The following is a 24,589-nucleotide window of genomic DNA, read 5'->3' on the forward strand; positions in this document are numbered from 1 at the left end:
ACACACACACCGCCCAACACACACACACACACAGCGCCCAACACACACACACACACAGCGCCCAACACACACACACACACACTGCCCAACACACACACACACACACCGCCCAACACACACACACACACACAAACCGCCCAACAGACACACACACACAATCACCGCCCAACACACACACACATACACACACCGCCCAACACACACACACACACACCGCCCAACACACACACACACACACCGCCCAACACACACACACACACACACACACCGCCCAACACACACACACACACACCGCCCAACACACACACACACACACACACCGCCCAACACACACACACACACACACACCACCCAACACACACACACACACACACACACACACCGCCCAACACACACACACACACACACCGCCCAACACACACACACACACACAGCCCAACACACACACTCACACCGCCCAACACACACACACACACATACACACACACACACACACACGCACACACACCGCCCAACACACACACACACACCGCCCAGCACTCACTTGCAATATCATGACTACACACAGTAACACAATATATATGACAGAAAAGTTAACAACATGCTAGAAAGCATTGCCATGATGACAGGAGCTTTATCTGAGTGGTGTATAACCCTGGGTTACAAAGTCCAGGGCTGCCTGCTGAGGGATGTACTAAAGCTTGGGGGCAGCCAGCACAGGGACACAAAGGGGGAAATGGTCGCTGTCTAAGACCTTTCAGCTATAGTGCACCGAGGGGCTAGGAATTGTGTAGACCCCCTCGGGCTGTATGAATCAACAGTGAATGCCGCAGTGAATATTACATGTATTACAATTATATTGAAGCACCTCGGAGTGCAACATGACCTAAGTGGACAATTTAAACACCATTCCATTGCACTTTCTGTAGCAACCATTGTGAAATATCGGTAATGTTCCTTTTACTGTGTTGAAGCACCTCAGAATGTAACCTAATCTGTGTAGAAAACTTGAATATTATTGTGCTGTAATGGCCATTTGATAATGTTTTGTAATGTTCGTTCAAATATTTTATGAATAAAGTATATTTTTCGCAGAAATGAACAAAAAAATCTGGAGCCTTTGGCACCAGGCAAACAATTCTCCATCTATTTTTTTTCCAACCTCTTCATTTTGCCTTTTTTTGTTTATTGAGCTTCATAGATATAACCCTTGGATGCCTTTTCTGTTCTAGAAGCTGATTCTATAATCGTTTGGTACACCCCCAGGCCTAGTTTCATGTAAAACCCCCTGTAAGAATTTAATCGCCTGTTAAGGAATAAAATCAACCAGAGATGAATGTATTCACGTGAAGGAGCCACTTCTCGGTATTCTGTCTCATAATTCTCACCTCCCTTATGGTCACGTCACTGTTACTGGACTTAGCATCAAATATCCTGGGACACAGTGGCAGTGTCCAATCCACAAACTGGAAACCTAGAACTAGGACAGAAAACGTATTGGCAAATTCACTGGAATTGCCCAGTCAACTTAAAGCCACCATCAGCAAAGGAGGATGTGAGATTGCAAGTCCAGGTCAATACCTTGAAGTTTTATTCCTCACTCTTAACTCGTTGCAAATCCCACTCCCCTATAACCAGTGCTCGCCGACCAGCATTGGCTCCCATTCAAGAAATGTCTTGGTTTTGAAAATCGCATCCAGTTCTCAAATCTTTCCACAGCCTCACCACCACCTCTCCCCCCCCCACCTTTCTGTGTAATCTTCTCCAGCCCCACAACCCACCAGGTATCTGCACTTCTATAATTCTGGCCTCCTGAGCATCCCCAGTTGTAATCGTTCTACCACTGGTGGCTGTGCCTTCGGTTGTCTAGCCCCCAAGCTCTGGAATCCTCTCCCTAGACCTCTCCTCTCTACATCACTTCCCTGCTTTCGACATTTCTGAAAACTTACCTCTTTGACCAAGCTTTGGTCATCTGAGCTAATATCCCCTTGGCATCTTACTTTGTTCTATAACATTTCTCTGAAGAGACTTGGGTGTTATATAAGGTGTTATATAAATGTAAGTTGTTGCAATTATCTGGCCTTTACAGATCAAACGGCAAATGTCATGAGCCTATCGCCTGTGATTGGTTGCTAACCTCCTTCAAGAAACTTGTGCATTGGATAGAATCCACATGAACAAACTGCACAACGTCCTTGGTGGGCATCTGCACAATGGAGTGGAAACAAACTTTTCTCACTGCCCACTTTACAGGGCAAATCCTTAAAGCGAATGTTAAACCGAAGCCCAGCCTGCTGTCTCGGGTTCAAAGGGCAGAGGAAATTCTCCTGGTATCCTGGCTAATACTTACACTTCAACCAACACCAAAAACAGGTTTAAAAACAAAAAAAACTGCGGATGCTGGAAATCCAAAACAAAAACAGAATTACCTGGAAAAACTCAGCAGGTCTGGCAGCATCGGCGGAGAAGAAAAGAGATGACATTTCGAGTCCTCATGGCCCTTCGACAGAACTTGAGTTCGAGTCCAAGAAAGAGTTGAAATATAGCAAGGCAAAAGAGAGGTATGGAAATCTTGTCGCATATCTGGGTCATTTAACTCAATGCTCTGTACAAACTACATGCCATTTTCCCTACATTTTCACAGTGAACACGCTCCTAAGGAGTTAAGCACCTAATTGATTGCCAAACAATTTTTGATGTCCTGACGTTATTAAATGTAATATACAAATTCAAGATCTTTCTTAAATTGAGTGCCTCGTTGAGCTGTGCTCAAAGGAGGGGGGATAGGTAGGGTGTTAGGTACTGTAATCCCATTGTCTTTTTAAACCTGTGCTTTCATGGTGCCAAGGCAAACAACAGAAGTCTACTTAAGTTCCAGACAGGACAATCACACAGTGTGGTGCTTTAAAACGGTAGACTTCACAGTCCTGGCTTTGAAAGGAATTCAGACTTGATGTGAAATAAAGGGGGAGCTGTAAGAAGTAGCTACCAACAGGCATTCATTTAGTCATGCATACTGAGCATTTCAGAAAAATGACTGCAAAATAGATTACTATTTGCCAATTCAATCTTGGCAGTACATCAGGATATGTCAAGGTAATCACAAGATCTAGATGCTATGATTTAATTGCCACATGATTTAGTTTTCTCTCAGTACAGCATATGGACAGATCCATACAAAGCACAACTTCAGGCTGAACTAGAGAGCAAGGTGGCACTGGTGACAACAAAAGCAAGTTGAGGACAGGTGTTAAGGACGTTTTTTTCCCCCTTCACATAGTGATAATTGTGTGCAACAGGGCTATCGGGCTGGGTCGCAGAGATTGGATTTAATCATTTAAGATGCCGTGATAGGAGGGCTGCAGGTTCTGGTGAAGGGACGGGTAGACGAGATTTCCTGGGCCAAAGAGTATTCCTCAGCCGGGATTTTCCGGCCCCACTCTGGCAGGGCCCACCGCGCAGCCCAGCCAAAGGTCCACTGACCTTTGGTGGGACCGGACGAGCCCCGTGGTGGGCAAGGCCGGAAAATCTCACCCCTCATCTATCTTGTGATTAACAGGGAGTGAACTAAGACTGCCGATCAGTTTGTTGCATATTTCACATCTACAGTCCAGAGAAACGTTGATTGAAACCAAAATGATAAGAGACTCTCAGGCTGCTAATAAACATGGAACTGCAGGGCAACAACGGAATACAGCACATTCCCGACAAAGCACATACAACCTGATCTTAAGTCCAAGACTATCGCAAAACACAATGGTCTCAGGAGATCGGAAACAAAAGCAAGAAATGTTTCTCTTCCCACACATGCTGCCTGGTCTGCGGAGTATTTTCCAGCATTATGTATTTTTATGTTTGATTTTAAATCTACTTGGTAATTAATGAGGAATTACAGTTCATGTGCAACACAGCAGGGAGGTGATTCAATAATTATAGTATAGCACTCTGAAAGCTCTCCAGATAGAGTGCTGGGTATTCCCCATATAAAATTATAATGAGGGACTTCTTATTCATCTTATCAAGTATACAGTGTCTAAGCTTATGAAGCTATCTTGTGTGAATGGGGTAATACCTCTCTAACTGGAAAACTACACAATTACACGCACATATATATATAAAAACAAAAAAACTGCGGATGCTGGAAATCCAAAACAAAAACAGAATTACCTGGAAAAACTCAGGTCTGGCAGCATCGGCGGAGAAGAAAAGAGTGGACGTTTCGAGTCCTCATGATCCTTCAACAGGTTCTGTCGAAGGGTCATGAGGACTCGAAACGTCAACTCTTTTCTTCTCCGCCGATGCTGCCAGACCTGCTGAGTTTTTCCAGGTAATTCTGTTTTTGTTTTACAATTACACGCACATCTAGGACACCTTTATTTCTGTCATTTTTCCACAGTGTCATATTTATCACACACTTCCCAGGTAATGCAGCTGCAATGCAAGCTCCAGCAACACTTGGAAAAGAACGCATCGCTACTCAAAAGCTACTGTCATGCCCACAGAGACATTACAAACTTTAAAGCTATATTTTTAAAAGTGGACACCAAAAGCTGCTTAGGATGGCTGTAGCATATCATGTGACTTGGCAGTGTGCAGCTCCAGACAGTCCTGAAACTCAAGCAAATACTTAATTACATATGGACAATCCCTGCCACTGCTGAGTTTCGCACAACCCTTTGTTAAGGATGCACCTTTCTGTCAACAGAACGAACCATGGGCAAGAGACATTGAAACACAAATGGGATGCTAGGTGAATATGAAATGGATCTCATCAATCTTTCATTGTATTGTGATGGCTCTGCATCCCTAACACAAAGACCTCAGCTGTTCGAATCTCTCAGATCGTGAAAGGCCACAACACGGGACGTTTACTGGCCTAACACACCAACCTTATTTGGAAAAGGACTTTGGACTTGTCACATGTCACATGGGTAAGGCAGCCATGTTTGGTACCGGCTCTTTAAAATAGAATAGCAGAAGCTGTTCAAAAACGGACACCACCGGAAACACCATTTAAGACATCGAACCAGCGGCAAGACAGCTACATAGCCAAGGTAATATACAGCCACACCTTTAAAGTGGGAGAAGGGCTCTTCCCACAACCTGATCTAACCTCAAGTTCACCTGAGGATCTGATCTCCTGACAATTCAACTACCAGAGGCCTCACAACTTCCTGAGAATCCTCTCAATTTACAAGATCTCCACTCCAGCTAAAGCATCAATTCATCAAAGGTGCTGCAGGCCTGCAATGAAAGAGACCGAAATAATTCATTTTTTTCTTCATCTGTATCGAATCTTTATGTTTGCGATAGTGTGTGAGACATCACGTTTTAAACCTCTAGGGAAAATGTGCACTAACAAATAATCTTTATTTTTAAATTCACAAAAGCTTGCTGCTGGAAATCATTTAAATAATAAAATACATCAACCCTGTCCATGACACTACCCAGATCCCTGTGAATGGTAGTCTTTCCTCAAGCATTGATTTTTTTTCCTCCCCACATCTGTTCTGATGGGAAACTGTTTTCTCTCTCTAGAAACAGTCTGGGATTGACTTTTGTTGACTTCTGTTTTATTAACATAATTGGGCTTTTGCCAATGAACCAACAGATTCCTCATCTTCTGATACCCCAACCCAACACCATCTGGAACACATGCAGAGGATTAGTTTAATCATGAAGTGAATATTCAGTGATGAATTTCCAGGCGAAAATATTTGGAAAGGAACCCAAATGTTTAATGTTTAATAGGTTGCTGAGCGCATAGATCATTAGCAACTCTTTGAAACTTTCACGATCATTTATGTGCTGACTTAATGCAAGTATTCTAATGAGATTTGGACTGATTCCTAATTTATCAAGGAGCTCTTGGATGGTGGTTAGGGGTGGGAATAAATGAAATAAATTCTTCAAGGTTGGTTCCTTCAATTTTCAAGAACTTAACAACCAGACTGGCCTTATCTTGTTCTTACATTCGTATGGTACTGGCATGGGCTTATGACTTGGTTTACCTGCACATTCTTTTGGGTACCGAAGATGCAAAGACATTTAATGAGTAGAAACACACAACAAATGTTCTCAAAAATTCAACTGAGCTCATCACTACCTAAAACAAGATGGTGGACCCTTTGTTCCTCTAATAGTTCAGCTATCGTACAGCATGGGACTGAACCATTCAGGCCCAGAAACATCTTCATAGTTTACCAGTTCAGTCCTTACACTCTGTGGTTGCTGACTCCTCCTCTCATTGGCTCAGGGGTTGTCTCTGACTCTGTCCTCTCTCCCCCTTCGGTTCCTTCTTCATATCATCGATTTCAGCCAATCGCCATCGATCTCAACATGTGAATTTTCAGACACAGCAGAGGGGAGAAAGCTCATTGGCCGCCAAGCCATTTCTTTCCCATCTCCAACCTAAAATCTGTCTTTCTCCATTGCAATTTTCCCTCGTCTTCCCTAATACTGTAATGGCTAGTGCCCCTCTGAACCTGCCTCCAACTCCTTCTATCCTCCAGAATGAGAGATGTGTTGAATCAAGCCTTGTTGCACTCTTGGGTACATTATTCATTCTGCCTGAGACCTTGAAAAACACACTCATTATTTATTTCAGTCCTTATCTCCAGCAACCGTTAAGCATTTAAAACATTTGAAGTTTGGCATTGCCCAGCCTCTCTTTTCTGCTCTACCCGTTTAAACATGATTGTGTGCTTCAGCCCTTGACCCCCTTCACCTTGGCATAAAATAATAAGTAGAGTAATTGCCTGCTCTGTATCAACTGAAGCAATACTACCTAAACATAAATATAGGATACTCACCAACAAATCCCACAGGGAACTCAGGAAAAACCTCTATACCCAGGCACTGGGTAGACTGTAGAACTAACTACCACAATGAGTAGTTTTTTTTAATTCATTCATGGGACGTGAGCAGCATTGGCTCAGCCAGCATTTATTGCCCATCCCTAATTGTCCGCTAGAAGGCGGTGGTGTGCTTCCTTCTTGGACCGCTACAGTCCATTTGGTGTAGGTACACTGTAAGGGAGGATGTTCCACGATTTTGACCCAGCAACAGTAAAGGAATAGTGAAATAACATCCAAGTCAGAACGATGTGTGACTCGGAGGGGAGCTTGCAGCTCGCAGTGTTCCTGCTGCCCTTGGCCTTCTAGATGGTAGAGTTGCAGGTTTGGAAGGTGCTGTCCAAGAAGCCTTAGTTAGTTTCTGCAATGCATCTTGTAGATGGTACACACTGCTGCCACTGTGCGTTGGCTGTGGAGGGAGTGAACGTTTGTGGATAGGGTGCCAATCAAGTAGGTTGCTTTGCTCTGGATGGTGTCAAGCTTCTTCAACATTGTTGGAGCTGCACTCATCCAGGCAAGTGGGGAGTATTCTATCATACTTGTGCCTTGTAGATGGTGGACAGGCTCTGAGGAGTTAGGAGGTGAGTTACTCGCTGCAGAATTCCCAGCTGCTGACCTGCTTTTGTAGCCACAGTATTTATATGTCTGGTGCAGTTCAGTTTCTGATCAGAATGTTAATGGTGGGAAATTCAGGAATGGTAATGGTGTTGAATGTCAAGGGGAGGCAGTTAGAGTTGGAGATCGAGTTGACAGACATCAGCACATGTCGAGACCTTCAACAGAAAACTGAGTCACCAATAGTGCATATTACCATGTATCTCAATGGTTAGAAATGGAACAAAACTCTGTTCACAAAGAAAGACTGAGTGAAGACAATGCTGTCTCATACCACTCTTCTCTGCACACCCTTTATTGGATATTGGTTGTGTTTCTCAGTTGCATTACCTAATAAGCATTGTTGAGATAAAAGCGCAGACACTACAATCAGGGTGGCCAGTTTATGAAATACAGCACTTAAAGCAACAGATTATAGAGGAACCATTCTTGACAAAAATTAAATTGGATGTCATAATGGTATTGGAGAATCTCCACTGATGAGACGGGCACTCAAAGAATACAATTTAAATTTGGAATGAATTAAAATGAGTTCAGACAGCACTTCAGAAACACATTCTAATTGCAAATCTCAGTTTTAGTGATGACAGCTGCTCCAAAGCAAGTTATATAATGAATATTAAATAAAAATCTGAGATATGCTACTACAAATGGCTCTGGATCACAAGGCCACATTGAGAACACCCACTCAACACCTTCTTCTGACTGAAACAGGCTTCCTGCATCATGGAGCTACCAGCCTGGCACCTGTGACCCCTGTTCAGTCAGTTGGGTGACAAGCTCATAAAATGTGATATTTAAGTCAGTGAATTCAAAAGTAATTCATTACTGCTCTCACATGAATACATTTCCTAAAAGTAAGCACCAGAGAGAGGTATAGCAGAAAAAAATGGAAAGAAAGGCTTGCATTTATATAGCATCTTTCATGACCGCAGGGTGTCCAAAAGCACTTCAGAGCCAGTGAAGGCAATAATGTAATGTTATGCCCTGCAAACAAACTCAAAGTTATTTGATAAGAAAAATGACTTGCATTTAGAGAGAGCTTTTCACCACCACTAGATCTCTCAAACCACTTCACAGCCGGTTAAGGACCTTCTGAAGCACAGTCAAGGTTGAAATGTAGGGAAGTACTTCTGTCACAGACCATATAGAAACCAATCCATCAGGAAGGTGAAGAGAAGCTACCCCTTCCACCCCTGTACCATGATCAACAAGAGATCACCTAATGGTGATGTCCAGTTTCTCACGCTGCAATGAAGCACCTTAGGACATATTTCTACTTGGAAAAAGGTGATGCTAATATAACCATTTAAAGGAAAAGCGTTTTTATTGAAATTCTAGCAATCTAATTGGTATATCAATTCTTTAACAGTGCTGTGTCACTTTACAAAGAAAATTCATACAGACCCCATCATGTGTGGCTTGGAGAGGAACTTGCAGGTGGTGGTGTTCCCATGCATATGCTCCCTTTGTCCTTCTAGATGGTAGAGGTCACAGGTTCGGAAGGTGCTGTCAAAAGAGCCTAAGTGAGTTCCTGCAGTGCATGTAGATAGTACACACTGCTGCTACTGTGCGCCGGTGGTGGAGGAAGTGAATGTTGTAGGTGGTGGCCAATCAAGTGGGCTGCTTTGTCCTGGTTGGGGCCGAACTTCTTGAGTGTTGTGGGAGCTGTGCTCATTCAGGCAAGTGGGGAGTATTCCATCACACTCCTGACTTATGCTTTGTAGATAATGGACAGGCTTTGGGGAGTCAGAGGGTGAGTTACTCTCTTCAGAATTCAGTATCTGAGGAGTCGCGAATGGTGCTCAACATTGTTCAACCATCGGCGAACATCCCCACTTTTGACCTTATGATGGAGAGAAGGTCATTGATGAAGCAGCCGAAGATGGTTGGGCAAGGACGCTACCCTCAGGAACTGCTGCAGTGATGTCCTGAGCTTAGATGGTTGACCTCCAACAACCACAACTTCCTTTGTGCTAGGTATGACTCCAACCGGTGGAGAGTTTCCCCCTGATTCCCATTGACTCCAGTTTTCCTTGATGCCACACTCAGTCAAACACTGCCTTGATGTCAAGGGCAGTCACTCACACCTCATCTCTTGAGTTCAGCTCTTTTGTCCATGTTTGGACTAAAGCTGTAATGAGCTCAGGAGCTGTGTGGCCCTCACGGAACCCAAACTGAGTGTCAGTGAGCAGATTATTGCTGCATAAACGCCACTTGAAAGCACTGTTGATGACAGATTCTATCACTTTGCTGATGATAGAGAGTAGAGTGATGGGGCGGCAATTGACTGGGTTGGATTTGTCCTGCTTTTTGTGAAACTGGACAGTTTTCTAAATTGCCAGGAAGATGCCAGCTGTACTGGAATAGCTTAGCTAAGGTTGAAGCTGGTTCTGGAGCACAAGTCATCAGTACTTTGGTGGAATATTGCCAGGGCCCATAGCCTTTGCAGTATCCAGTGCCTTCAGCTGTTTCTTGATATCATGTGACATGTATCAAATCAGCTGCAGACTGGCATCTGTGATGCAGGGGACCACAGGAAGAGGCCAACTCGAAATTTCTGGCTGAAGCTTGTTGCAAATGCTCCAGCCTTATATCTTTTGCACCGATGTGCTGGGCTCCCCCCATCATTGAGGTTGGGGATATTTGTGGAGACTCCTCCTCTGTTAGTTAATTGTCCACCACCGTTCACAACTGGGTGTGGGAGGGCTGCAGAGCTTAGATTTGATCCATTGGTTGTGGGATCACTTAGCTCTTTCTATTATTGCTGCTTTCGCTGTTTGGCACGCAAGTGGTCCTGTGTTATAACTTCACCAGGTTGACACCTCATTTTTAGGTGTGCCTGTTGCTGCTCCTGGTACAGCCTCCTGCACTCTTCATTGAACCAGGGTTGATCCCCAGCTTGATGGTAATGGTAGAGTGGGGGATATGCTGGGCCATGAGGTTACAGACTGTAGTTGTATACAATTCTGCTGCTGCTGATGGTCCACAGTGACTCGTGGGTGTCCAGTTTTCAGATGCTAGATCTGTTTGGAATCCATCCCACTTAGCATGGTGGTAGTGCCACACAACACAATGGAGGGTATCTTCAATGTGAAGAAGGGACATTAAAGTCCCCCACCCAGAGTACATTCTGTGCTCTGGCCATGCTCAGTACTTCCTCCAAGCAGTGTTCAACACCAAAGTACTGATTCTTCAGCTGATGATGGTGGGGGAGTGGTGGTGGGGGGGGTGCGCTTAACTGTAAGTGGTAATCAGCAGAAGGTTTCCTTGCCCATGTTTGACCTGATGCCATGAGATTTCATGAGCTCCAGAGTTGATGTTGAAAGCTCCCAGGGCAACTCCCTCCCTGACTGTACCAGTGTGCTGCGACCCCTGTCCCATTGGCAGGACAGACCCAGGGATGGTGATGGTGATGGTGGTGTCTGGCACATTGTCTATATGGCATGATCCTGAGAGTATCAGGCTGTCCAGTCAGTCTCCCAATTTTGGCACAAGACTCCAGATGTTAGTAAGGATGACTTTGCAGGGTCAGCAGGGTTGGGTTTGCTAATGTTGTTTCTGGTGCTTAGGTCAATGCTGGATGGTCCATCTGGTTTCATTCCTTTCTGTCGATTTTATTAGCAGTTTTGATACAACTGAGTGGCTTGCTGGGCCATTTCAGGGGGCAGTTAAGAGTTAACCACATTACTGTGGGTCTGGAGTTACATGTAGGCCAGACCAGGTAAGGACGGCAGATTTCCCTCCCGAAAGGACATTAGTGAACCAGATGGGTTTTTATGACAATAGTTTCACGGTTGCCATGACTGAGACTAGCTTTTAATTCCAAATTTATTAATTGAAATTAAATTCCTCCAGTTGCCACAGTGGGATTTGAATCCATGTGCCCACAGCATTAGCCTGAGCACCTGGATTACTAATCTAGTGACATTACCACTAGGCCAGTACCTCCCCCCTTTCCTGCTTTGTAATGATCTAGATTTCTGATTATCTACCGAATTTTGGGGTAAGAGGTTGCTTCTTTCGCCAGCTCCTGTTGTTTTTATATTTATTTGTCTGTATTTTTGTTGCTCTAGGCTGTTGCTGCAAGGTTAAGATTTGGAAATGCACCGGGAGACTCCAACAAAGGGGCGGGGCTTCTGGGCCTCCAATGTGGAGAATCAAGCGTCATGACAATTTCAAAATTTGATGGGAATCGAGGCCGGAAGTTCTGGGTTCGAATCCCACTCCAGGACGTGATGGCCTCAGAAGGTGCGTTCATAATGTGGCCAAATCGGTTGGTTAAGAACCTGCAAATCGGTTGATTATCAACCTGCAAATGCTTCCAACACACCTATGATGGACACTAAGAGTGGGAGAGTTGCCTGGTCAACCATACTTGATACGGTGTTCCCACCCCCCCCCATCCTTACCTGTGATTCCAGACCACATTGCTGTGGTGGACTCTTAACTGCCCTCCAAAATGGCCTAGCAAGCCACTCATTTCAAAGGCAAATAGGGATGGGCAACAAATGCTGGCCTTGCCAGTGATGCCCACATCTCATGAAAGGATTAAAACAAAAACCCCTTAGTTCAATTAAAAGAAAGGCAGCATGTTTCCATGTCTCCATATCCTGTACAAAAGAGGAATACTGAGCCACAATCGAGGGTCCAGTCTGACTCCGGAAGCCACAGCAGAAGGCAAAACCGTTCATTAGTCTTGGATGGCGGTCTGGCTGATTTTAAACGGCAACGGCCGGTCAGCCTTTCCCCCTCTTTAGGCAGAAAATGGCAGCTGGTCAATGATGGAGGGACAAGGGTGGGGAAGGGCAGGGATCAGGAGGCCCAGTGGCCTTTCCTGCACTGCAGGAACGGTAATACCAAGGAAGTTCTGCACTGTCAAAGCTTCCGTCTTTAGGTTAAGAATTTAAACAGAGGCCCCTTTGACTTTTCAGATGGACGCAAGAGGTCCCACAATACCACGTCCAAGAAGAGCGAGGGACTTATCCCCAGCCCTCTGACTCATCAAGCAACATCATTAAAAGAGATGACTCAGTCATTATCACATTGATGTTTGTGAGAGCTTGCTGTGTGCAAATCGGTTGCTACATTTCCTTCATTCACAGCAGCGGCTACTTGTCAAAGTTGGCTGGAAAATGCTTGGGGACATCCTGAAGTCAAGAAAGAGGCCACATAAACGCAGTTCTTTCTTTTTGTCCCCTTTTGCACTTCCCCTGCCCTCAAGATTGACTTGTAGAGTTGCTCTTGCTTGAGCGCATAACTGGCAAAATGCCCGAACGTTAAGTGTTACCGTTTACCTTGTCCTCGTGAGTGAATGCACCTTCTGATGGACAACTGATGCCATCTAGTGACTGCAGCTCATCCATCCACACTGAGAATCAGAACAGCAGCAGGTCGGACATGAACAATTTAAAGCACGGGTTGATAGCATCGTAGGAGCTTTTCAAAGTAACTCAATAAAAAGGAAAAAAGGCAAAATATTGCGGATGCTGGAAATCAAAAGCAAAAGCAAAAAACGTTGGAAAAACTCAGCAGGTCTGACAGCATCTGTGGAGAGAAAGGCAGAGTTAACCGGGCAGACTCGAAACGTTAACTCTGTCTTTCTCGCCACTGATGCTGTCAGACCTGCCGAGCTTTTCCAGCATTTTTTTGTTTCTGTCAATAAAAAGGAAGACAGTTTGAAGAAGGGGAATTTTCCAAGTATGCCCTGCCTGCAAAAAGCTTTGTAAACTGGACAGGTACCGCTGGGTCACACAAGCCTATTGCCTGAAATTTTTCATTCAATGAATTAACAGGGGTGAAAACATTGAGCAGCAGGCCGTTGGTTTGCTATTACAGGTGCCCAGTGGTCAAGACATCACACCCAGGACCAAGGGCTCGGAGAAGTAAGCCCCTTACAACAAAGGGACTCGTGCCTTCCGTAAAACAGCAAGGATTTCACCAATCGTGATTTGCAAGATCGCTACCACAATTTCCACCTTCAGAACGTTTGCAGCTGGAAGAGACCTTACCTCAACAGCTGGAACATACAAAACTGACCGGGGGGTGGGGTGGGCAGTAAAAGACCAGCTGGTCCACCCTCACCCCACACCCATAACGGTTTGACCATTGTAGTTAAGCTCTTCGCCCCCTCCCTCCCTCCCTTCCTTCCTTCCCCCCAACAACACCCCCCCAGCCATGTAATCATCCAGCAGAGGCAGAAAGAAAGAGCAGAAATCCTGAGGCACAGCCCTGGTTACAGTGCTGTCGTCGACTATGTTGCTGGACCAGCAATCCTGGACTAATAACTCAGGAGACATGAGTTAAAACCCCATTGAGAGATCAAAAAAGTTAGATATGCCCACTTTGGAATAAAGGTTAACGAATGAGAGTGTGAGAGGTTTTAATAGTTTAAATAGTTTTAATAGTTTTATTAAGTAATCGTTTAAATTGTTTAATAGTTTACCTACTCTACTCCCACTGGCAAGTGGGTCAATAGCCAGAGGTCACAGATTTAAAAGCACTGGCAAAACTTCTCAAGGAGAATCTATTTCACTCGGTTGTCGGAATCTGGAACATTCTATCTAAAAAGGTGGTGGAAGCTGATTCCATAAGTAATTTAAAACAGGAATCGGACTGACGCTCGAGGATGAGGAACTCGCAGAACAGGGGAGAAGAAAATGGCGGTGTGGGAGGAAGCACAGCTGCTCCCTTGAAGAGCCGACACAGGCACGATGGGCCGAATGGTCTCCTTCTGTGCTGTACGTTTCTTTGAGCCAATGAGATCCCAGCACGGCATTGAGGAATTGGATTCGGGTCCAAAAAAAAAAGTCTGGCAAAATCAGCAGAAGTGGCAGCGGCATAGCAGCTGGATTATCACAAAAATCCAACTGGTACTTAAGGGAAGGAAGCCTACCACCTTCACCCAGTCTGACCTAGACGTGACTCCAGTCCCACACCACTGTGGCTGACTCAGAAGTAACAAGCTGCTCGGTTGTGGCTGACTGCCACGAGAAAGGTAGAGAACACCAGATAATCAGAGCAATAAATAACAGCTTTATCAGAGGCACAATGGTCCCGAGAATGAATAATTAAGATACTCAAAGGTGCGTTTCCAGCAGGAGGTGCTCAGAGTTATAACATCACCTCTTAAACCACTGTTGAGGCAGCGGCTCCTGAACTGTGGGGCATGACCCCAATTGGGGTCGCAGGAAAAGAGAATAGGTCTGTGAAAAATAAAATCACATTAATCTCGTTCTTTCTTCAAAGTGCAGTAATGAATTGCAAGGTGAGCACAAGATGTAAAAGCTGGATTCAGCTAACATGTTTGCATCAACCCCCCCCCACCCCCAACTATTAATCAGCCCCGGATGTCACATTGGAGATTAGGTGTGCACTATCAATTGTACTGCCAGATTTTAAGAAACTGTGTTGCAACATTCAAACCCGTGGCCAGGTGAGTACATAAAATAACAACATTTCACAAAGTACCTTAAAAACACAGATTTTCATACTATTATATGTTGACCTATAATAGGTGAACTTCAATAATTTTATATTGAATGTTAATATGCTGCTTCATTGTTTTTTTATTGGCATCTAAGGTTTCATTAACTTTCAATTGTCAAAATGGGGTGGTATTTGTAAAATAGTTTGAAAAGCGCTGTGTTATGAGCAAGTTGGAGCAACTTGCCTATTCCTTTAGCTGCAGTGCAACCAAGTGGTTGAAAGAAGAATTGCACCTTTCATTCTGTGTGTTTGGAATCGATGTCTCTTGGGTTTAAATTACAATCACCCAGTGCAGAAGAGGCCCTTCGGCCCATCGAGTCTGTACTGACACGTGAGAAACACCTGACCTGCCTACCTAATCCCATTTACCAGCACTTGGCCCATAGCCTTCAATGTTATGACGTGCCAAGTGCTCATCCAGGTACTTTTTAAAGGATGTGAGGCAACCCGTCTCCACCACCCTCCCAGGCAGCACATTCCAGATCATCACCACCCTCTGGGTAAAAAAGCTTTTCCTCTAATTCCCCCCTAAACCTCCTGTCCCTCACCTTGAACTTGTGTCACCTTGTGACTGACCCTTCAACTAAGGGGAACAGCTGCTCCCTATCCACCCTGTCCATGCCCCTCATAATCTTGTACACCTCGATCAGGTCGCCCCTCAGTCTTCTCTGCTCCAACGAAAACAACCCAAGTCTATCCAACCTCTTTCATAACTTAAATGTTTCATCCCAGGCAACATCCTGGTGAATCTCCTCTGCATCCTCTCCAGTGCAATCACATCCTTCCTATAATGTGGCGACCAGAACTGCACACAGTACTCCAGCTGTGGCCTCACCAAGGTTCTATACAACTCCAACATGACCTCCCTACTTTTGTAATCTATGCCTCGATTGATAAAGGCAAGTGTCCCGTATGCCTTTTTCACCACCCCACTAACATGCCCCTCCGCCTTCAGAGATCTATGGACACACACGCCAAGGTCCCTTTGTTCCTCAGAACTTCCTAGTGTCATGCCATTCATTGAATACTTCCTTGTCAAATTACTCCTTCCAAAGTGTACCACTTCACACTTTTCAGGGTTAAATTCCATCTGCCACTTATCTGCCCATTTGACTATGATGTAACTGTATGATGTGCTGCATTTTGTTTTAATCTACAGGTTCTTCCTCTTGCCAACAAAATGGTTTAAGGTCAATTTTTACTGGAATATCTTTAGGGACCATATATCTGATGAGGAAGATTTGGAACTGAAACTGCTGGGGCTGGGGTGGTTGGGGGTAGTTGGAGTCTGGCCAGTTAGATCCCAACGCTCACTGACCACGTTGGGCAGAATTTTACAGACACCCTGCCCACCACGGCGGGTATAATGGCGGGCGGGTGGAGCAACGCAGCAGGAGCTCAACAAACGGTTTCCCGCCGATTCTGCTCCCGGCCGCCATGAAAATGATCCCACGAATGAGATGCAGGTGAAGGCCTGACTGGAACCGAAGCCCCCTCCTCCTCCCCCATCGCCACACACCTGATCGCCCGCAATGCCAGCTGGAAATCACGCCAGTCCAGAAGACGTCCGGGCCAGCGTGGCACTTATCTTCAGAAGCCACGGGGCAGCTGGTGGAGGTTGAGGAGATGATTGCGGCCTCCAGCGACCCGGAAGGCCCTGGGACACTACGTGTAGCGCCGGGCGGGCGGGTGGAGCGTCAGCTGCGTGGATCTTCTCTGAGCAGCAGCGTCCAGGAGGCGGCTGTTCCCTGACGCAACAGCTCCGCCCGCGGTTCGGATCATCGAGCTGCAGGAGGCGCTGCTGGGCGGGCTAGAGTCTGTGCTGGGGTTATTGGGTGGGGGGGGTGGTGGTGCTAGTGGGGAGGAAGGGAATGAAGAGGTGGGATGGCGAGCAGGACTCCAGGGGCGGGGGTGGTGGGGGAAGTTGAGGGTGGTAGGGGGAAAGAGAGAGATTCAGCGTGGGTCTCGCAAAGGGCGGGAGTCTGGGAAGTGCCGTGTTGGGTTGCGGGCAGGGGTGGTAGCTTCTGCAAAAGTTGTGGGCAGGCATGGGGGGGGTGCTACCGGGGCGGGGTGGGGGGCAGAGAGGGGTACAGAGGGAGTCAGCGAAGGATTCCTGCCGGGGGGCATACTGAGGGTACCGGTGGTAGGAGGGGTTGGTGACGGTTAAAGGGGACAGTGGGAGACAATAAGATGGGAGGGTGATGGCACGATGATGTCATGTGAAGGGGCAACGAAGCTTATTGGAAGGGGACGTGAATTCGGAGGGGGGTGCATCAGGAGGATGAGGGCAGGCATGTCTACTGTTACAGGGGCAGGATTCGAGAAGGAAGGGAACTTCAACATTTATCTGGACGGAAGGCGATGGGACAGGACTGAAGGGTGAAGTTGGGAAGGTCGAAAGTGATTCCTGGAAAGTGGGGTGGGGTGGGGTCAATGGTTATGAGGGAGGGCAGGGTGCAGAGCCTCCTGGTGGGGATCCCGAGATGCTGCACGGGAGTTGGGTCATTGGGGGTGGGCGGAGATGCAGGCCATTCAGGCTGGACAACCGAAGAGGAACCCCAGCATGTAGTTTTTACAATGCTCGGGCCCTGGGACAGATGAGGCCATGAAGGGCAGGAGGCTTCTTGCACACAGCTCATTGGGGCCCTGCCAAAGACCTTTGCCTCCCTGCGGACGTCTGATTCCAGGGGACATGAGATGGCCCTCGGACGATGGTGGGGGATGGAAGGGTGATGGTGGGCGCAAAGCCTTAAGGACAATCGCAAATGATCCACATCAGGCATGATTAAAGTGCAGGTGAAATATATTTACAAAAGTTTCATATGTGTAATAACCCGTGCAACCGTTTGTAAGTTCAGAACTTCTTAACTTCCCTTTCCCTAACACGTCTTCTAAGTACTCCTCCGACATCCGCAGCAGGGGTGGGGCAGGTTACTGATCCATTGACCCTGTTGCCGTGGGTGACCTTGGTGACCATGGAGAACAGAGGTCTGGAGGGCCCCGGCTTCCTTTGGCTGTCCTGCTGTGGGGCAGCTGCTCCCTCTGTAGCGACAGAGGGAGAGGTTGATGGGAGTCACAGAGAAAGGGGCTTCAAAAGGACCGGATACCGGGGGATGTCCAACCGCCACCCCTCCTTCCTGTGGGTGCCCGAAGGCCCCTGCCCGACTCTTTGAGGGGAAAGGGCACCTCTGGAGGGATGTTGAGATGTCCCGTCCCCTTCTCGTGCAGCCAGCTGCACAAGCCCACCCATGGCTACCGCTAGGGAGTGCAGCTCCGTGTGCAAAATCTGGTGGACCCAGTCCGCCAGCCTCCCATATGGACCCCCATGTCTGCATGTGTCTGCACCCGTTCATCAGCCAGCAGGCAGAAGGATTCCTCTGCTCATGTGTCACTCTGATGAGGGCCTCCGACATCTCTGCCGGACTCTCCCCTCCCTCCTGCTGCCTCTCCAGCTTCTCCGAGAAGGCCAGTTCCAAAGTCCCGTCATTGGGCGTGAGCCTCACGGATTCCCTCTTCCCCAGCACTCCTCCAAGCGCCGGTGAGCTTGGCTGACCCTGCCTTCTCCTGCTGTGGACGCATGTCCATACACTGACCACCAGAACGTGAGACCCTCCCCAAACTAGTATTAATTTCCACCGAGGTGTGTGTCTCTTGGCTGCTGCAGGGTGCAGGTGTCTGCTGTGACACCTCTACAGATGCACTTTCTTTATCAGTGATGCCCTCGCTCCTCTCCGGGCTTGAGTTCATGCTAGGCAGGACTTCATCACTTCCAGGCCTTGCCCTCTTCCTGGTGGCACCTGTAAGAGGGGAGAGAGTGAGTGGCAGCATGAGCTGTCTCTGAAATGGAGGGGCCGTTGACCCTGAGGTTTCTATGACATGCATAGATCCCCACTGGCTGGAGGCCACAAGCCAATCAGCCCATCTCCGAAGGATCTGTCCCATTCCACCCTTGCTCCCTGCTCCTCGAACTCAGTCGGTTCTTTTAAGTGTGGCTGACCCCCCTCCCATCTTCTCCCTCTCTCTCTCTCTCTGATTATGGCTTAACATCTACTGCGCAAGGAGAGAAGATGGGGTTGAGAGCAATTGGGTTTCATGTATCTTTCCCATGCTTCCAATCTTACACATAGCCCACTGGATTGTGATGCACTGCAGGTTGTTCAGAAGGGTCCCGGAGAAGCACCCTCCAGTGCATGAGCCCATGCAGATAGAAGGATAAAGCTCAGAGAGGAACGTTATTCCCAGTGATTGCTGGTGCCCTCAACATCTGAACCCCTTCCCCCACCAACCACACCCAGATGGCACGTGAGCTCTCTGTGTGTAAGGGTGCAGAAGCCACAGTGGCCTCCCCACTTGCAGAGTAGCTGGACTGCAGTGGGACTATGAGGCATGGCCTTATCACATTGCCACGGAGGCCCATATCCCCTGTACCATACACTGAGTGTGAGCAGTTGAGGGTTCACTTGCCCTGTTTGAAGTCATTCATCATTTTTCGGCCTTGCAGGGAAGTCCTCTGCTGGAGGCCCTGGGCGCTGACTGCCCTGGAGATTTGCTCCCACGCAGGATTCAAATCCCCCCTCCTCCCATCCAGCGGAAAGAGGATGCCCCTCCTGGCCTCCACTTGGCAGAGGAGGATGCCCAGGGAGGTGTCGCTGAAGTTGGGCACCAGAGCTCCATGCCCTCTTCTGGAAGGGATAAACCAGGGAACTACAGGCTAAACGGTCTAAACTCAAGAGTTGGGGAAACTATTGGAAGCAATTCTGAGGGACAGAATTAATCTACATTTGGAGAGGCAGGGATTAATCAAGGATAGTCAGCATGGTTTAGTTAAGGGGAGGTCATGTCTGACCAATTTGATTAAATTTTTTGAAGAGGTGACCAGGTGTGTAGATGAGGGCAATGCATTTAACATCGTCTACTTGGACTTCAGCAAGGATTTTGATAAGATCCCACATGGGAGACTGATAACGAAGGTAAGAGCCCATGGGATCCACGGCAATTTGGCAAATTGGATCCAGAATTAGCTGAGTAGCAGGAAGCAGAGGGTGATGGTCAAGGGGTGTTTTTGTGACTGGATGCCTGTGTTCAGTGGGGTTCTACAGGGATCGGTGTTGGATCCCTTGCTGTTTGTGGTATATATAAACGATTTATATCATTAATCAAAGGGTTGATCAGTAAATTCGCAGATGACACGAAAATTGGTGGGATGGTAAATAGTGAGGAGGATAGCCTTAGATTACAGGAGGATATAGACAGGCTGGTCAGATGGGCTGATCAGTGGTAAATGGAATTAAATCCAGATAAATGTGAGGTGATGCACTTGGGCAGGACAAACAAGGCACGGGAACACACGATGAACAGTAGGACCCTGGGAAGTACCAAGGATCAGAGGGACCTTGGTGTGCATGCCCACCAGGTAGTGAGGCATGTTGATAAGGTGGTTAAGCAGGCATATGGGATAGTTGCCTTTATTAGCCGAGGCACAGAATAAAAGAACAGGGAGGTTATGTGGATCTGTATAAAACGCTGGTTAGGCCACAGCTAGAGTATTGCGTGCAGTTCTGGAATCCACATTATAGGAAGGATGTGATTGCACTAGAGAGAGTGCAGAGGAGATTTACCAGGATGTTGTCTGGGCTGGAGAGTTTTAGTTATGAGGAGAGATTGGATAGACTGGGGTTACTTTCCCTGGAGCAGAGGAGATTGAGGGGGGATGTGATTGAGGTGTATAAAATTATGAGGGGCACAGATAGGGTAGACAGGAAGGAACTTTTACCCTTGGTGGAGGGATCAATAACCAGGGGGCATAGATTTAAGGTAAGGGGCAGGAGGTTTAGAGGGGATGTGAGGAAGAATTTTTTCACCCAGAGGGTGGTGGGAATCTGGAACTCACTGCCTGAAAGGGTGGTGGAGGCAGAAACCCTCATAACATTTAAGAAGTATTTGGATATGTACCTGCGATGCCACGGCATACACGGCTATGGGCCTAGTGCTGGAAAATGGGATTAGAATAGTTAGGTACTTGTTTGACCGGCGCAGACTTGATGGGCCAAAGGGCCTTTTTCTGTGCTGTAGACCTCTATGACTCCCCAGTCAGCGTGGTGGGTAAGTTGCCATCTGGCCGCATTTTAAATATGATGCCCGGGTATGGCAGCGGTATCCAGGGTATCCAGCCCACCCCTGCCGCGTAAAAATGTCAGGAAGCCCCCGACTGCATAATTAATGAGGCCATGGTCGTGCTATACACCGCAAATTCCAGGTGGTCTCCGTGACAGGAAACACTCCCCGTTCCCGCCCTCCCCACGGGCACTCCAGTCCCCGAAGGGAAAGTTCCGCCCATTATTTCTCTCACAAACGTATTGTTCTTCGATTGCAGAGAGCCTGGAGCGCTCGATGTAGTTAGCGAATGTGGATAAGCACGAGGTTGGAGCTGTTGGACTTCCAGAGGCATCCATACTCCAGGAGGGTGGGTTTGGGAGGGAGGAGGGGATTACAGCAAGGGATGTAGAAACAGCAGGGTCTCGGGGAAAGGAACTAACTCTGATTCGATATAAAAAGGTCTGTGCATAACCTGTGAAATCTGACTCCTCTATGCAAAGACCATGAAATTTTAACCAGAAATTCCTCGAAAAATATCTGGCTCCAATTATTTATTGCACAGAAATAAGTCCTTTCAGCAACAGGTCTGTGCTGGTGTCTATGTTGCACACAAGCCTCTTCCCACTTTACTTCATCTAAACCCATCCCCACAACCTTCTCTTCCCTTCTCCCTCATGTGCCTATGTAACTTCCCCTTAAAAGCATCGACGTTATTTGCCTCAACTGCTCTGTGTGGTATCTCGGGGCAAGCAAGTTTCTCCTGAGTTCCTCATCAAATTCATTGGAGGCTCCCTCATATTTATGGTCAGCAATTGTGGTCTTCGCCACACACAGAAAACTCACTCGACATCTGCCCCGTCAAAACCTGGCACAATCTTAAAGGCCACCTCTCAGCTTTCTGTTTGAGAGGTGAAAGATCCCCAGTCTTACTTCGCCGTAATGAACAGCTCATTCATACACTAAAGCTGCACGAGCTATGTCACTGTAATTAGCACTTTATGCACGAGGTTAGAGAATGCCAGGCATCAAATAATAAAAATACGGAAGCAAAACCTCTTCAAGGTAGAGAAGCTCTGAAGAAAGGTCATACGGACCCGAAACGTTAACTCTGTTGCTCTCTCCACAGATGCTGCCAGACCTGCTGAGTTTTCCCAGCATTTTCTGCTTTATTTATTATTTGCAATAAAACGTATCCCTGAATAGGTTGTAGAACATACAATTACAAAATGGATTCACAAGAGCGACTTCAAAATTATTTTCTTACTTTCTCAGTTGCCCATTATTTTCTCTACGGTCTTGAGATTTGTAAGAACAATGCATTAACACTGTAGTTGGATCAAAAGCCTGGGACTCCCTCCCTAACAGCACTGTGGGTGTAGCTGCACCACAGGGACTGCAGCAGCTCAAGAAGGTGGCTCACCACCACCTTCTCAAGGGCAATTAGAGATGGGCAACAAATGCTGGCTTTGCCAGCGATGCCCATATCTCCAAAGTGAATATAAGAGACAAACTCTGGAGGCTTCCCCTCACCGCCCCCCCCCCCCACCACATACTTCAGTGCCCAGTGTCAGCTCTTGTGGAAAATCCCAGTGTAACTGTTTCCTTGCTTCACTTCCTCATTCAAGCTACAGAAAGGAAAATTTGTCCTTCGATGTCCAGCTTACATTTTAACAAGTGCCCAAGAGCCCACTCAAAAACTGCTCTCCCTCCCATACAATGGAATTCCATCTCTCGTTTCTCATTGTTAAATCCCAGATCACCCTCTAAGGGACCAATTTAGCTACACTATTGCTTTTTATATACTTGGAGAAGATTTTACTGTCTGATTTTATATTTCTTGCTAGTTTTCCCTCATACAACAGTTTCTCCCTTCTTATTATTTTTTAGTCATCGCAACATTTTATTGGTACAGAAGGAGGCCATTCGGCCTATCGTGTCTGCACCATCTCTCCAAATGAGCATTATGACCTAGTGCACTGCCCTGCCTTTTCCCTGTACCCCTGCACATTGTTTCTAATCAAATAATCACCTAAAGCCCTCTTGAATGCCTTAATTGAACCTGCCTCCACCACACTCCCAGGCACTACATTCCAGACTCGAACCACTCATTCTGTGAGAAAGCTTTGTCTCACTTTAAATCTGTGCCCTCTCGTTCTTGATCCTTTTACAAGTGGGAACAGCTTCTCCCTATCTACTCTGTCCAGCCCCCTCATGATTTTGAACACCTCTATCAAATCTCTTCTTAGCCCTCTTCTCTCCAAGGAGGACAGTCCAAAACTCTCCATTCTATCCATAACTGAAGTTTCTCATCCCTGGGGCCATTCTTGTAAACCTCTTCTGTACCCTCTTCAATGTGTTCACGTCCTTCCTATAATGTGGGGAGGCGATGGCGTAGTGGTATTGTCACTGGGCTAGTAATCCAGAGACCCAGGGCAATGTTCCGGGGACCCAGGTTAGGCAGATGGTGGAATTTGAATTCAATAAATATCTGGAATTAAAAGTCTAATGATGTCAATGAAACCATTGTCAATTGTCTTAAAAACCCATCTGGCTCACTAATGTCCTTCAGGGAAGGAAATCTGCTGTCCTCATCTGGTCTGGCCTACATGTGACTCCAGATCCACAGCAATGTGGTTGACTCTTAAAAATGCCCTCCGAACAAGGGCAATTAGGGATGGGCAATAAATACTGGCCTAGCCAGTGACACCCACATGCCACGAACAAATATTTTAAAAATCCAAGTCTCTATAATGGCTATCATATCATACTCATTTATTTATATTTGTGCGATCAATCCATCCATCTTGTTACAAATGTTGCATGCAGTTGGATAAAGAGCCTTTAATTCTACCTTTATTAAAATCATTTTTCCCTACTCTGAGCTTATTTGCTGGTGCACTCTTGTATTTGTATGCTCTGTCCCTTCCTGTCACACTTTGGTTATTATTACCCACATCACTATCTTTGTCCTTCCTCTTTAACTTTCCAAATCCCCTGTCACTCCCACCACCCCACCCCAACAATTTAGTTTAAAGCCGTCCTCACAGTATGAGGGAGTACTGCACTGTTGGAGGTGCTATCTTTCAGACAAGAAATTAAATCAAGGCCCCATCTGCCTGCTTGGGTGGGTGGAAAATATTCCATGGCACTATTTTGAAGACGAGCAGGAGAGTTATCCCAGGCGTCCTAGCCAATATTTATCCCTCAATCGTCATCACAAACACTGATTATCTGCACATTATCACATTACAGTTTGTGAGGGTTCACTGTGCCTAGATTGGCTGCACTGCAACAGCGGCTACACTTCAAAAATTACTTTATGGCTGTAAAGCACTTTGGAGGTGTCCAGTGGTCACGAAAACTGATGTATAAATGCAAGTCTTCCTTTTCTCTTTATTCAAATGCACAGTAGTGATGTTGTACATAGAAACCTCAGAATCACATATGGTCTGCATTCACCTGGTAATCTAAATATAAGCAATACAATTGCAAACCACTTTGAGGAAAGATCATTTATAACATCATAAACTGTTACT

At 46.6% G+C, this 24,589-nt stretch overlaps 1 protein-coding gene across 5 annotated transcripts in view; it reads right to left on the reverse strand.

The window, feature by feature from the left end:
• cd276 (CD276 molecule) overlaps positions 1 to 24,589 on the reverse strand; it is a 518,869-nt gene that overhangs the window by 401,905 nt on the left and 92,375 nt on the right. The window lies entirely within an intron of this gene.

This window comes from Carcharodon carcharias, chromosome 32 (assembly GCF_017639515.1).
Source record: "Carcharodon carcharias isolate sCarCar2 chromosome 32, sCarCar2.pri, whole genome shotgun sequence".
Lineage (NCBI taxonomy): Eukaryota > Metazoa > Chordata > Chondrichthyes > Lamniformes > Lamnidae > Carcharodon > Carcharodon carcharias.